The 15,446-nt window shown below is 45.9% G+C and overlaps 1 pseudogene across 1 annotated transcript; it reads left to right on the top strand.

Moving 5' to 3' along the window:
* The first annotated feature begins 6,809 nt into the window (after positions 1-6,809).
* Positions 6,810-14,972, top strand: LOC144791534 (protein phosphatase 1 regulatory subunit 3C-B pseudogene; annotated as a pseudogene). Its single transcript, XR_013602422.1, has 2 exons — positions 6,810-6,931; positions 12,862-14,972. The product of XR_013602422.1 is annotated as a protein phosphatase 1 regulatory subunit 3C-B pseudogene (transcript).
* The last annotated feature ends 474 nt before the right edge of the window (positions 14,973-15,446 follow it).

The raw sequence follows: 15,446 nt of genomic DNA, 5'->3' as shown, positions 1-15,446 counted from the left end.
CCCCACCATGTTTCCCTGAGCCCCGAGGAGGCTCCAACGTGCCCCGGCCCTGCCTGGGCCCCGAGAGGCCCCACCATGTTTCCCTGAGCCCCGAGAGGCTCCACCATCGCCCTCCTGTCCCCCTGAGCCTGCAAGGCTCCACCCAAGTCCCTCAGCGGCCCAGCACTTCGTGGGCTGCTGCCACGTTTAGGTTTGCCCGAGCCCTTTCAGGCCACTTTGGACACCGGGACTCTAAGGCGCCCCTGCCCCAGGACGGTCATCTGGCCTAGGGGGTGCTGCTGACTAATATCAATGTGATGCTGAGGATTACTATGTGTTGCCCTGCTGATTGACTATGTGTTGCCCTGCTGATGGGGGCCTCTGTTGTGTTATGTACCTTGCCCCTTCCCGCCTGAGTACCCGATGTCTCATGTATGTGATCAGGGGTCGACTTTATATAGGAGTGGCGGTCTCTGACTGGCTGGGGCGCAAGCCCTGGCTGGCCGGGGGTCCCATTTCTTACACCATACAAAATGAGGCATTTCTTTTCACTAAGCTAACTATAACTTGCGCCCATCCGATGCACTGCTTATGACCTCACATATTACATGACATAATCAGTGACATCTATGATGTCATCTCAGATGGCATCATTGATGACCCTGGGGTCACCACCTCTGTGGCCCAGCCCCTCTCTTTGCATGGGGTGACTTTGGAAGTACCTCTGTGTTCCAGCCAGGCCTTACACCCAACCCCTGCACTATTAATTACCTCACATATTACATCATTCATGACATGTTAAATGACATCATTGATGGCATCACGGATGACATCATTGATGAACTTACGGTCAACCCCCAACTGGTGCCTAATCCTCCTCTGCGCAAGGCCTGGCATGCAAAAGTGGCAGCCTTCCCCCCCCTTTCCCGGCCTGCTGAAGGGGTTAAGGCACTTGATGACTTGTGTCCATTCAGCAACTCCTGGTGAAGTGTTTCCAATATAATGCGGAAGAGTGAGGAAAGAAGGAAGGGCATGTTTGCAGGAATGAGGAAGGTGACATTGTGGATGCTATTACCTTATTAAAGGCAGTGTTGATGAACCAATAACACTTTTATTTCAGTGCCTCTCCAAACCCGACCTTGAAGGTGGATCCCGAAACATTACCGACCTAAACCGGGTACACTGGCCACATGTACATATAGAGTTGAATCAGTAGACACTGGGGAGGCGAATGTGGAATATGATACCATGAAGCAAATCCCCCTATAACTGTATATTTTTCCTGACAGAGTATGAGATATCTCTTTGTATGCTAGAATAATACTTCATGTGAATTGACTGATGAATCCTCATATAGTGTGAAGCAAAAATTCGTACTCTGTAAAATGTCCAGTCATGCATTGGGTTGTGTCCAAGTACACTGGCTCCTTCGGCAAACACTGTGAAATAAATACTCATAATATGGCAGATTGATCTTTTCAGGGATGTGACAAGTGCAGGAAATGAGTGGGATTCTGCTGCAGCTCTGCTCCGGGAGCTGTTTCTGAGCCGGATCTGACCAACCTAGTGAAATAGGCTGAATTTATCGTGGAGTAATGTTCTAACAACGGTACACAACTCAGCAGATCCCGTACATTGTCTGCTTTGTGTTCAGAGCAGCAATGTGCAGGCGGCACGGGGGCTTTCTTATTCTCACTTCCAGCTGCGTTTAAGCTAAAAGTCTGATTTTGGTCAAGTATCATCCTGACAGGGAGCCTTCGGGAGACTAACACCTGGATGTCAATGCAATGGAAAGAAACAAAGTCTCACAGCTTATCACTTCACAGGTACTTTAGGGAAACTAGGATTTTGAAACAGGTTTTTGACTATGTTCAACCCCCAATGTAATAGAGGTGCCTATACTGCAAGAATGCTAGTTGTATCTGTGTGTATGAGTACTTACACAAATAATTTAAATGGCCCTTACTAATTTATTTTGTATTGTTTTATAGCACAACTCATCCCAATGTAGAATGTTAGTGCCCTTTACATAACACACAAAGAGACAATACATCATACAAGCGTGTAAATCAATGTACAATAAATTTTACAAAGGTTAATGAAGATTATATGGGGTAGAAGTCACATATTGTCCATACTTGGAGATATTAAATATTAAGAGTGCCTAGTCGAGAGAAACACAGTCAGGATTTAAAAAGTAATGCAGTGATTGAGTTTGTCTGTACTAACAAGGCTTTGTTACGACCCAAAGGAACCCTTCTTGCAAACTTAGAATAACAATAGATTGAGAAAAAAAACAATAAGGCTCTCATCCTATGACTTGCAGTTTGCTTGCAGCTTCATAGCTCACTGTGCTATATTAACTATGCAACTTATGAACTGGAAGTGACAAAAAGATCTCTGTGTCTAAAGCAGCAGCCCACTTTCCTCCCTACATATAATACAATTCGGTGGTCTGCATGTTACAAGATGTGCTTTGCAGCTAGCACAGTACATGTACTTCTTTAATTTGGAAGGGATAGTACCAGCACTTCTCAGCACTGCTCCAAATGTTTTAATTGGAGAATACAGTCACCTCCCAGCAGACAACAGGTACTCTGGGGCAAGGAGTACCTACACTTCTATATTTCAGTTTTAAGCACCGTGCAGCATGTGTCTTAACCATGTGAGAGATTTTAAACGCAGCCTCTCTGGGAACGAATAAGCTGGAACAGCCAATTTCTTTTCTTTTAAATAAATGTATATGTTGACTGTCAGACCCTGATTTCACCAGTCTGCCTCGCGAGAATCCACGCCCTTTTCTCTGCTGCACACTGTACCCCAGTGTATGGTTTTTCATACCACCAGCACTGGATGTGACTCAGCAGCCCTGGCCCCTCTGTTCCTATGAGGCGCTGCGGCTCTTGTCGCTTTTGTACTGATGAACTTAGGAAACAATATTACAGCAGAGATTTGGAAATGTTCTAGAAGTGCTACACTCGTCACCAGACGGGAAAGGATGACGCCTTCCACTCCAAGCCATTGGCTCACATCATCACTCTGTCATTGGGGTGACGCGTGTGTTAGTGCAGGTCTTTGTGTGCATGCTTCGTGAACTATACCGCCCCCCCCCCCCCCATCATCTTTTGTTTTATAAAGGTTTAGCCACCCAAGTCAACGGAGATACAAAAGTTAGGAATTCTGGGTGTAGGTACTTCATGATAATTTACACACATGTGGGTTGTGGCACATATACACTGAAAATTGTCCCACATGTGAACTATTCACTGCGTGCACACAGTAATACTGTGTACACAGCCAAATTGAGCTCACATGGTGAGTGTACATTGAAGGTTAAAGCTCACACTGTAAGTATATTTTACAGCCTATAGGTTGTGATCACACTAATAAGAGTACAATGCTAGCGGCCATATAAAAATAGTGCACACGATTGTGAATACAGCAGTGGGGCGACACGGAGCTAATAAGTATACCCTCCGAGCTGCGCACATGCCGGTGCCGCCTGTGGGGTCTCCTCACACTAACATAAGGGATGTTTAACTCAGCCACGCGCTCCGCGGCTTAAAGTATCTTGGAATGTTCTGGTCGAGCCCCCGCCCTCAAACATTGCAAATGGCTCCGCCCTTGGGGTCTGGATGGCTTTGCTGTGGGCGCGGGCTCTGTAAAGAAGAGATAATCCAAGGAAGCCGAGGTCATTTGTTGTAAGTTGATTTTTATTTTAGTTTAGGATATAAATTGGAGAACCCCACCAGGAGCGGTATGACATCTGCTCAGCCCGAACTTCAACTGACATTCAACACACCATTCGAACATTCATGCAATCAACATTCATACACACGCGCACAGGCTGAGCAGCACTCTACATCTTCTCCCTTGTTAACAAAGAAAAGATGACCCTTCACAATATAATTATAAGATGTTACTATACAAGGTATTAAGCAAATATAAATTATAATTAAGAACATTTATATATTCAATAGAATTAAAATCAAGTGAAGAGGTGGAGTGAAATCCTTAAACTGTAAAATACGGTAAAACCATTTTCAGAACATGCAAAAAAGGACGTTGAAACAACACAACCCCTCTTCCCCCTTTTAATGAGACAATAAGTGAGCTAAAAGGGGAGTACGTAGAAGGTAGAGATACAAAGAAATGAGAAGAAAAATGAAAGCAAACGGTGCAAAGATCACTAGAAGAGAAAAAGATGAGAAGAAGAGTGAAAAATTTGTGCAGCAAAGAAGGCACAAAGACACAGCAGAGAAAAAGTTAACACAGCAAGAACCACCAAGACACACTGATTGGCCAGACCAGAGCGAAGGAAGCTTGAATGTTGAAAAAGAAAAACAAGTGCAGGATAGAGGAAACGAGACTTAGTAGAGTGGTTAAAATGTAAAGTGAAACATTCACAAAAAATGTGGAAGAAACACAAGTAAAAGTAAAACATGAAGAGAAAGGCATCAAGTCTCCACACGTCTTTAAATAAGACCCATATATATATATATATAGCTGGAGAAAGCTTAGTGTGGATAGTGACGCACATAAAAAGGAACTTGACCCTTTTTTTTTTTTTTAAAAGAGACCCACACGTCTTATAAAAAGACCCAAATAAATATATAGCTAAAAAGCTTAGTGTGGATAATAGTACTGAATAATGCATTTGCATTTTTAAAGAGACCACACGTCTTAAAGTAAGACCCATATACATATAGCTTAAAAGCTTAGTGTGGTTTACAGAGTACAGAAGAAGGAACCACACGTCTTTAAAATAAGACCCATATAAATAACTTAAAAAGTTGGTGTGGTGGAATGCATTTGCATTCTTCCTTTCAAAACATTAGAAAATTTTTAAAATATATATTCTTCTTCAAAAGAGACTGCATTTGCACCATAGCTCTCTCTTTTTTTTTTTTTTTAACAGTAGAGTGTTTTAGTCTACTTTAAAACATCAAAAATATTTGATGAAGCATGAAACTAAGTATGACTGTAAAATCATTTCATTTTTAAACATGCTCGTATACAATTCATGTAAAGATTATACTAAAAATACTCATTCTGAAATCACTACAAAATTCAAATAATTAAATACTTATAATTAATGTAACTATAAGGATAAAGCAACTGTAAAATTTATAGTAGAGAAAGGTGATAACATCTGCATAAAATAAAACTTCTGCTAAAAGAAACAGAGATAACACTTTACAGATATAACACTTTACGGAACTTTCGTTGTCTGTATTATCAATCTCTAATTCATATCATCATCAAAGTGCAACGATGGAAAATAACCATTAGGTGGCAGTGTTGTGACAAATAAAAGTATTGTACTTTGATAAACAGCAGATCGAGGTGATGAGTTTCCAAAGAAAACGACTCCAGTATTTGTGGAAAAACAATGGATAGAAAGCATGCCGGGAATCCGTGGAATGCAAGACTGGAGAAAGGGTGTCAGAGTAATGACGGAAACCAAGTGAAAAGAAGGTTTGATGGTCTCGAATATATTCTGCATTTTGTTTATTGTATGAGGCTTAAAGTTCTGTTCAATAAAAATGAAAGAACTGCAGCTCGTGTATTTCCTTGAAGGAGTGCTCTCAAGCGTGAAGAGAATCCAATGATTGATGAAGTGTCACTGGTGTTATCTATGTTCAGGATTGCTGAGCTTAATTGCTCTCGGAGACTTTGAAAACTGAAAAACAATTGCAGAGCAAGTATTTCCTTGAGCTCGTGAACTTCAAACTGTATGCGATAAAGTTAATCGTATTTCATGTTCATAAATTGCGCGTTGCTGGGCAACAGTTTAACAATGCCTGAACACTTCCTGAAAGATGGAGGCACGCACAGGATTACGTGATGACGTGCAAGAGAAGTCGTCACAGTGTAAGTAAGGTTTGATGCGTGGAGATGCCTCGCGTTGACTTCGAAAGAGGCAAACATCAACGGTAAGAGCGCGAGCAATATCTATTGCTCTTAACTTTTAACATATTAGTAAATAATAATTAAGAAAATTCTCACGTTAAACACTTGACGCACTGCTGCTGAAGAAAATGTAAAACTCCCTTCCGCCTGCTGCTGAAGTAAAAGGAAAACTCTTTTCTTCACTAAAAAGAGCAGGTCAGGAGAAAGCAGAAAACAAACAGTTGTACTCCGGTTGAGAGTCACTTGTTCAGTTTTCTTGTCATCATGCCGGTCAGTGAAAGGGTTGTTGCACCAGAGCACTCACAAGGTGGCAGGACGGTGTTGACAAGCAGTTGGCGCTTTATAGTTGCAGGTGATCGGTCTCGAATGAATTGGTATGCCGAGAAACCAGTAGTGCGCCCTTTAAAGTTTAATTTTAGCCGCTTTCAAAATACACTTCACTGTCCTTGAGAAACTCTTTATCGGCAATAAGAGTTTTGTTTCAAACTATTACAGCTTTAAAGTTCAGATAAACGCTGCTATGAAAATAACTGGCACTTACTTCTAGGGCGACTGGTGAGAGGTCACTGGTGGGGTTCTGGGTGCCAGTACTTTGTTGGAGGTTTCCTTTTCAGTTTGGATCCTTTTCTTAAGGTTTCACTTTTCGTTCCGTTTCCTTTTTTTTTAAATGTCTTTTAAATTTGCACGGAGGTCTGTTTCTGAAGCGTCGCCAAATGTAAAGAAGAGATATTCTAGGAAGCCGAGGTCATTTGTTGTAAGTTGATTTTTATTTTAGTTTAGGATATAAATTGGAGAACCCCACCAGGAGCGGTATGACATCTGCTCAGCCCGAACTTCAACTGACATTCAACACACCATTCGAACATTCATGCAATCAACATTCATACACACGCGCACAGGCTGAGCAGCACTCTACAGGCTCTGATTGGGCGGCGGTCGGACGTCACGTGACGCCTCCTCTTGAGCCCAGAGGTCCCGCAGTTCACTCGATCTGCCTCAGAGTGCGCGGCGCGGGGCGAGAGCGGGCGCAGGCGAGCAGGTAAGTGCGGGGAGCTGCGAACGGAGGAGGTTGGGTACGGATAACAGAACCGGGGCTGGCTTACCGGGTGTGTGCGGGGTCCAGGTATTCAAACGGTATTGTGTGATGTTTGAGAGACACGGGTATTTTGTGTGGGGGTGGGTGTATTTAGACTCGGAAGGAATCTTTGAATCCGTGGGGCTCTGAATAAGTTAATTGTACGTTTTAAAATTGGGCACTTCACTTCTTAAAGCTATATGCGAGTTAACCAAAACCATACTGCACCGTTAGCCCACGAGTTAATCAAAGGGATGCAACTAACGCATTTATGGAGCTGGACATAGTTTTTTCTTCATAGGATGAATATTCTTTAGGGTTTGTGACGTAAATTGATAAGTGTCCCAAGAGAAGTACATTTGTTGTTTTTATTCCGGTGGCTTCTAGTGTTAAGGAAACCGTTTGGAAGATGACTGTCGTCGAAGCGAAACTGAGCGAGTTATCTTGGACTGGTGTAACCCCCTCCCTTTTATCGCCAAAATGCGGCATTTTCCCCATTGATTGCTAAACTTTTTATTATATTGCCTAAAATATTCTATCCGAAGTTCTTCGGCCATCTAGAGTGAAAGCAGATGTCTCTTTTTTTGTGAAGGTTTTTCTAGGTGCGCCCGATCTCTCCCACCTCCGCCCGAGGCCTACCCTTATTACCGGTAACCCCAAAATACCCCGGTAGCCCAAGGCCTGTAAGTGACCCGAGTGGCACGCGAGGATTCCCAGAGAGACTGACCCTTTATTTCCCTAAGAGAACTGGGTGTTTCTTTAAGACCAGGCGCGTTTGAAGTTGAACAACGTTAATTGTTTTTCTTGCCCTGCTCCTTCCCCCAGTAAGTCTGTCGGGGTTTTCCGTGTGTAATTAATTTGGTGGAGGGCTGTGTCTAAAATCCCTTCTCTTCTCTCTCCCCCCCCCCCCCCCCCCCCCCCCCACACACACACACACAAAACAAAACATGTTTGTGGGAAATCCCCGTCAGACCCGGAATTACCTGTTATCCCAGTTTGGTGCCCTGGGGTACTGAATATCACCCCTCGTAGAGATTGACTGTAGGGGATTGTTTGTCCTGTTATCGGATTGTTGCCTGTTAGGAATAGTTTAGAGGCGGGCGTGTGACCAGAGACAGGAAGGTGAACAATGCACTGGGCATCTGCGAAGACTTTGCCGGGCCTCTCTACCACAGTTAACCAACCCATGACCATAACCCTTCTTGAATGGGGTTTATCCATGTTGTTCGCCGGCGATGTTTACTTTCCAACTGGTACCTGTCGTGTGCATATGGGTACCTTCGGGTCACAAAAGAGCCTATCACCAGAGGCGTAAAAAGGGGATACTCCAGAGCCCCTGCAGCACAGCACCCCGACCTGAGCTGATAACTTCATGAGGGGGCCCCTTCATGTAACTTGCAGGGGGGCCACCTCAAGTTTCATTACGCCACTGCCTATCCCCTGCAGAACTTCCCACACGTTCAGTGTGGTCTCCTCGTCGGCATGGGGCCGCACGGTGCCCCATTCACATAATTTCAAGTTTTACCACCATGCACACAAGTCGCAACTCGACTTGGAAGTTTCCTCTGCTTCAGACATCCTCAGACCCTGCACTCCATCCGGACCCACCTGGGGTGCTGCCTAACCAATACAGAATGTTGTACTTTTCCAAGAACCGACGTACAGACTTGGCTTAATGGCGGCAACGTTGACTGCTGAAGCATCAGTTTTCACTGCTTGAGGGATGGATGCAGTCACTGCTGGGAGGAGGGGCGGGGGCTGCTGGCTGAGTTATCGAGGAGGTGTTAAATGGGTTGAAGAACTCTGGCGCTGGGTTACAGCGCCCAGTTACTCAAACTGGGGGCTTAAGTGTTCCGGGGGGGGGGGGGGGGAGCAGGCTCTGGACAAGAGTAGCATCACGCTCTCGTTTTAAAGGATAAACAATGAGCGGCTTCAAGAGACATTATAATGGTCCATCACTATCAACGTTTATGTCCTGACTGGGAGTGTGAGAGGTAACAGAACTGCAGAAATGTTTAGACATAATTAAACATTGCCAATGTAAGGGGGGTGATTTTTTTTTTTTTTTACAGGGGGGGGGGGTAAGACGTTTGAAGACCCTGCTGTGAGCGATATCTGTGATCGAATAAAGCGGTGTCACTGATTTATCATTGTGAGTGCGGAGGTGGGCGTCCTGCTGGGTCGGAAGGGGCGGGGCGGTGCAACCTGGTACCGTGACGACTGATTGTTACTTTTTCGGCTCTCTGGCTCTGAAAAGATAGAGAAAGCTCCCCAGCCATAATCTCAGCTCTTCGAGGCAGCCAGTCCCTGGACTCTTTTAAATTTTTTTTAAAAAAGGGGTTCCGCCCTCATTCAATAGTACGCTATCTCGGCCGTATATGCCTGGCTATCATAAGTGACCATTTATATGACAAACCGTTGTATGTGCTTTGTTAACTTGTGTATACCATGGTGGCGTAAACTTAATACGCGTTGGCAAATGAAGCCCTGGTCTGTCGCGGTATGCCACCCAGAGCACGTGCATTAACCAGCTGTGCACATTACTCCCGCCCCCTGGTTGCGGCTGCCTGGCGCCGCGTGGACAGCCTGCGAGGGCTCGGAAAAGGGTTCTGGCTCCGTTGAAGCGGACGAAGTCCGAGGGCTACCAGGGAGGTTGGTGGGCTCCTAGGATCACGATGAGGGTCTCATAGCTAGAGCTGCAACTCGGGTTTGTGGAGGGCTATTTAGTGTGGCGGGGCCCGACGATGTCTTTTTAAGGTTGAGTAACTGGCCCGTCAGGTGTCGAATGTTCTGGTGGTTGGAAGGTTTGGGCTGGGTTGGTCTGACTGCCAGACTGCAGTGAGCGATTCCTGGCCTTCTTGTAGTTGGGTATGGATGGCCCTTGACGGGGGGACACATTGTACCTGTTAGACAGGGGGGGGGGCATGCAGCGTGGGGTTTGTTGGATTCTGAGCTGAAACAGAGGGAGTCTGAATGTTTGTTATTGCCTGCAGAGGGTTCCTTGGGGGGGGGGGTAAACGGCTGTATTCAGTGCCATACCGCCCCCACGGCATTTCAACCTACTCTAAAGCCACACACAGAGGCCAGGCCATCTGCTATCCCTGGGACGCCCTCAGCCAGCCGCTGAACAGTGCTCGGGAACCAACAATTCACTTCCCTTTCCACTAGCATCCACTATTCAATAAGGAAGGCTCTGAGTAGACCCTCCATGCAATCCCCGATCTCTGGGGCACCGAAGGGCTGCCAAGGAGGCCCAGCGTGCCCTCTCACTTCCCTGCACCGTTTGAATCGGGAGGCCTCCATAGTAGGCCATGCCCGTAGGCTGGACTTTCTCATGCTCATGTTCTTTCTGTGAGGTAAGACTGCGTTGCTGTCCCTAAACACCGTAGTCATTTTGTGTGAGGAGCACAACCGTACCCTTTTGTGTTGGGGAAGCTTGCACTGCTCCGGCCTGTTCCTTTTCAGATTGTGAGGGCAGCTTGCACAAGTGCTCCAACATTCCGTTTGAAGGGGAAACGCACATTTTTTAGATTTACTTTTTTTTATTTTTAGCCTCAAACACCCCTTAACGTCAAATGCAACCTGGTAGCAGTATTGAAACTTCATCACTATGTGCTATCTGGCGAAAACTGCCCTAACGCCAATGGCCACTGGAATTGTGCCGTTCTGAAACTACCGGGTTTTATGCATAACACTATTGATTTACCGCATTGGCCACAAAAGCCATCTCAAGAGTTTAACAATAAATTGTTTCTATCTCAAATGTATCAGAAGTTACTAAACCCCGTAATAAAAGTTCACACGTAGTGGAAGGCCCTTCCCAAAGGTTGACACGTTGTCTTCCAAGTGCTTAGTGCTGTTAGGCTGGCGCTAGTATGGGGAAATCTTTGCCAGACTGTTACCATTTGTAAAGATGGTAGTTTTGTAATATTACAAATTGTGCAGCATTATTCCACATAAGTCCTGCTGTATAATTTAGTTAACAGTGCTGCTTTAATTGGTCCTTCCCTGACGCGTAATTCCTGGGGTCCTGTCTAATCTCTCAAACCCCAAGCAAATTTAATTACACTTTCTAGGAACATTCTAGAATCGCATATGTTGGTTTAGTGATACATGATTGGGCGTTGAATTTTTTTTCTTTTTAATTTTGGGTTGTATAAATACATTTACCTATGCATGACTCATAGTTTAAAGACCTGGTGTTCAGGGAGTAGTTAGATATAGCAAATGGATCAAATCAGAATGTTTTGGGCGGTTCAAAGGGTTGGGTGGTATATGATGTGATTTTGTTCGAGAGCTGGGCTGACTCAGTGTTGCATAAAGGGCTGTGTGCGATGGGGTGAGACGATCCTGGTCACTGGGTCGACATCCGTCAAAGTCCTCTCCGTGCTGGCAGAATTCCAGTCGCCACTCGACTGCTCGTTGCCCAGTATCAGTCACGAGTCCATCCTTGCTGGGTTGACAACTTACCCTCTGGAGGTGTGAAACTTCATGCGCCGGGTCTTGGTCCCTGGTGCTGCACAACAGCAGGTTGAAGACTGGCCCAGCTTGCTCCAGTAGGCTTCTTCAGCTGTTGTGTCCCTGTGCAGACGAACAATCAGCTCACCCTTATGTCGGCTGGGGTCTGGGGTGTCTTCTCCCTGAGCGTGACCTGGCAGGTACAGTCCCTCTTTGAAAGCCACCAGGCACAAGCCGTACTGGTGCAGCCTTTCTATGCCGTTTCCACAATGCAGCAGGGCTGTCCTTTGGTCCTTCTTCCCGTCCAGTCGAGATCTGAGTTAGGGGTGCCCTGCTTATTATCAGAATACGTCCTCTAGCAGGATGCTGTTGGTAGCCAGGTTTCCTCCTATCTAATGGCCATTTCATGTGAAGTGTGGAACGGGGCATTGATGTATCCTAAGATGCACCATTCCTCCCACTGCCCTTACGCCGGGCTCCTTCTCTTGGCATGTGGCGCTCCGCAGCCCAACCCAGAGGTGTGGCTACCAAGAGGGCTACATGCACCTAGAAAATCAGTTTGGCAATTAGTTTCCCGTCTTGAACTAAGGTCCTTACTGCTCGAACAATGGAGCCGCCCCTCTCCCAAGTGTCACTCATTTTCCCTGCGAAGACTCCTTTTCCTTTGTAGCACGAGTTTTGGACCAACCCCCGTGTGGCTTCCTGCAGGCGGTAGATGACATCTCCTTTCAGAGTAGTCGCCTATTGAATCTTTTCTTGGGATTATTTGGTGTGCCTCCCTAGGAAATAAATGTGGAAATATACAAATTTACAACTCCATTTATTCTCAAAGCATAAAATAAATGTGGCAAAATATTGTTGTAACCGAATAAAGTGTTCTTGACTTGTGTTAGGTAGTATCCAGAGAGCAAAAGAAAAAGGTGGCATTGTTTCCAGTAAATGGAAATATCCTCATTGGTTCCAGTAAGGAGGGGGGACAGTGTCTGACAAAATAAAGTAAGACATGGTGTCTTGCAAAGATAGTCTGGCACTGGGAAGGTGTCTGGCTTTTACATAGGTTGATCCAAACTTTACAGCTTTTTTCCCTGCAGAAGCTCTCTTTAGATAATGATTGTTTGAACAGTTTGGAGGGTTATTATAAAGCTAATGACCTTAGACTGGATCCAGGTTTCATCAAGGGTTGGAGTTAGTAGTGAGGGTAAGAGGCCAGCCTCGTCCGTGATTAAGATGGTCTACTCTAGTTGATGGAAAATTGAGTGTTCCTTGGGAGGGAAGGTTAAAAGCTCTGTGGCACAACTTCCTTCTGGTATATCCAGAGTTAAGATGTGTAGAGTCTCGTATTAGATGATTTTTTTGGTGCATTAGTGGGAGTTTGGCAGATTGCAAAGTGTGCTTGTCATAAAATGCCATTAAATGTCTGTCCTGTCTCCCTCCAGGTTCAGTGTTATCCCACCCTGGTTCCAGCCATGCCAGTAGACTTTGCCATGCGGATCTGCCTTGGGGGCTCCCCGCCCTTTCATCGGCTGCTGGATACATATGAGGACCTAAAGGGTGGGAGACCGCGGAAGCCTCTGCGCCCCTGTCTGCACCCCAGTTCGATCACCGAGGGCTGGGGGCATAGACGCCAGAAGAAGCGAGTGGTCTTTGCTGACATGAAGGGCCTCTCCCTGACGGCCGTACACATATTCTCAAAGATGGAAGAGGACCTCTGTGACCTGCAGCTTGCACTGACGCACCTTCTGACACCTAGTAAGGGACTGCCCCGCGCTCCCAAACCATATGCATTGGACTTTCCACAGCCCGCCTCAGACTACCTAGCGTTTCGCAACCGGCTGCAGCATGATCAGGTCTGTTTGGAGCAGTCCCTGATCCGGGACTGCTCCCTGAGTGGCACTGTCCGGGTTCGTAATGTTGGGTTTGAGAAAAAGGTGCAGTTGCGGGTGACGTTCGACTCGTGGCACACCTTCCACGATGTCGCCTGCCTCTACATGCACCACACCTATGGGGTTGCTGATACAGACACATTCTCCTTCCATCTGGAGCTTCCACGTGCACCAGCTCCACAGGGTGATGTGGAGTTCTGTGTCTCTTTCCAGTGTGGTCACACAGTCTACTGGGACAACAACCATGGACAGAATTATCGCATCCGGTATCGGGGAGGTCTTTGCTTGGGTGCCAATGAAGTTCAAACGCACGTCGACAACACTGGGGTGGCCCTTGGTATGTTCTCCCATTGGCCAAAGTGGACAGGTGCTCACTGCATTGGTCCTTATTGGTAGGCTCTACCAATGCAGTCCCTCTTGCCAGACGGAGAGGAGCGAACTAGCTGACATTTGACCTTGAGGAGGACTATTGCTGAAGTCCAATAGAGCAATATTGTTATGGGTGGGTGACGCGGGTCTAAGTTGATGTGGGTTCTGGTATATCTACATGACACATCAAAGGGGGAACATCTTGATGTCTGTTGTTGAAGTGTATTGGAGACAGTGGCCCTAAGTGCTGATTACAAAGGGAGGCGGGAGGGGTGTGGTCTTGGTTGGGGCCTAGGTGTGCCGCTAGGCATTGTTTACAGGGTGGGGTTAAAAGAGTGTCCTTCACTGTGATACCTGAACAGTGCCTTGTGTGTGAAGTCGGTATGTTTGATGTAAGTATTGAAGGTGTCAAATGAGATGGGTAAAAAACTCTTCCACCCCCAGGAGTGGTCTTTATTGCAGTATTTATTCAGGGTCTGGTTGAAGGGTGTTTTAGCTGGATCTTCATTGGGAGTGCTTGGGGATGGTGCAGGCAGCCATGTTTTCCTCAGGGAGATGTTCAGATAATGTTGTGACTGTTTTTTTCCCTGTGGGCATGTTCATTTGGAGCCCAAATCTGAGACCCCACCCCAGCAGAGTGACCGTGCTCTATTCAGGCAGGATCCTGGCACCAGTGCTTCATCACAAGTTAGTAGTGGATGGTCTGGTATCTTTTCCTCTGGCATGGTCTGAGTCCCCTTCTCCATGGAATGGCCTGGAAAAGTTCTGGGCTGGATTTCCCTCAAATAGTGTCGGCAGCAGGAGCCATGGGAAGCATTCATGGAGGGTCCTTGCTACAATGGTTCCCTATACATTTGGGTGAGGGTGGTGGGCAGGGGAGTTTCTACCGAATGCCAGGCTATACATTCACCCCCGGACCACATACTCCACTGCAGACTGCATTCGTCCACTCGATTCTGCTTTTTACATCAATTTCTTTGTAACTGCTGATGGCATTTCCTCAGGTTCCCCTGGTGCAGCAGGCTTTGTAAGCTTCTTATGGGGTGTTGGTAATTTCTGAGGATCTCTGAGTAAGGAGACTGCCCTGGGTTGGAAAGGGAACACGCTTTACTTGGGCATAACATCTACAGCTGCATGCCTGTCTTCATGCCTGCCTGTATTGACATCAAAACCGGAGTGTGATTTCGAAGGGAAACGTATCTATTACTGTTGCTGGTGACAGTTATGTGAAAGAATGTATTTTTTGTGACTTCAATGACTTAAAAAAAAACAATAAACTGATTTTATTTTTTGTTGTTGTTGCTTCTCGTGTGCTCTATTCCAGCGTCCGCCCCACCCAGATTTTGTTTGTGTTAGGGTGGTGGAGTAAAATATCCAACCTTTTGGCTGGTGCCAGGTTGGCCTGATGACTTTCTCTTTCCTTTCTTTCACAATACTCTTTGATTCCGTGGGTGCGAATTTTCATTTGCTTACGAGTTTGTTGTAAGTGAACATTAGGGCGGGGGAATGTGTACAGCAAATATCCAGTGCTTTATCATCCACACATCTAAGTCTTGCCTTCAGTCTTGCTTACAGATGTTTCGGATACATAGTCACTTCAGGTTTTGTAGTTCTAATGTGTGAAAGCAATGAAACTCGTGATCTGTGTTTACGAAAAACAGCAGCCTTTTTTTTTTTAACAAAAGGATGGCTGGTGCTCTTGTTTTTTTTTTTTTTTCCGACATTCACAAGTTTGCTGGCCTTTATTGGCTTTTAATGTTATTTTTCTG

This window comes from Lissotriton helveticus, chromosome 11, assembly GCF_964261635.1.
Source record: "Lissotriton helveticus chromosome 11, aLisHel1.1, whole genome shotgun sequence".
NCBI classification, from domain to species: Eukaryota; Metazoa; Chordata; class Amphibia; order Caudata; family Salamandridae; genus Lissotriton; species Lissotriton helveticus.
This window is presented reverse-complemented; position numbering and strand designations above follow the sequence as displayed.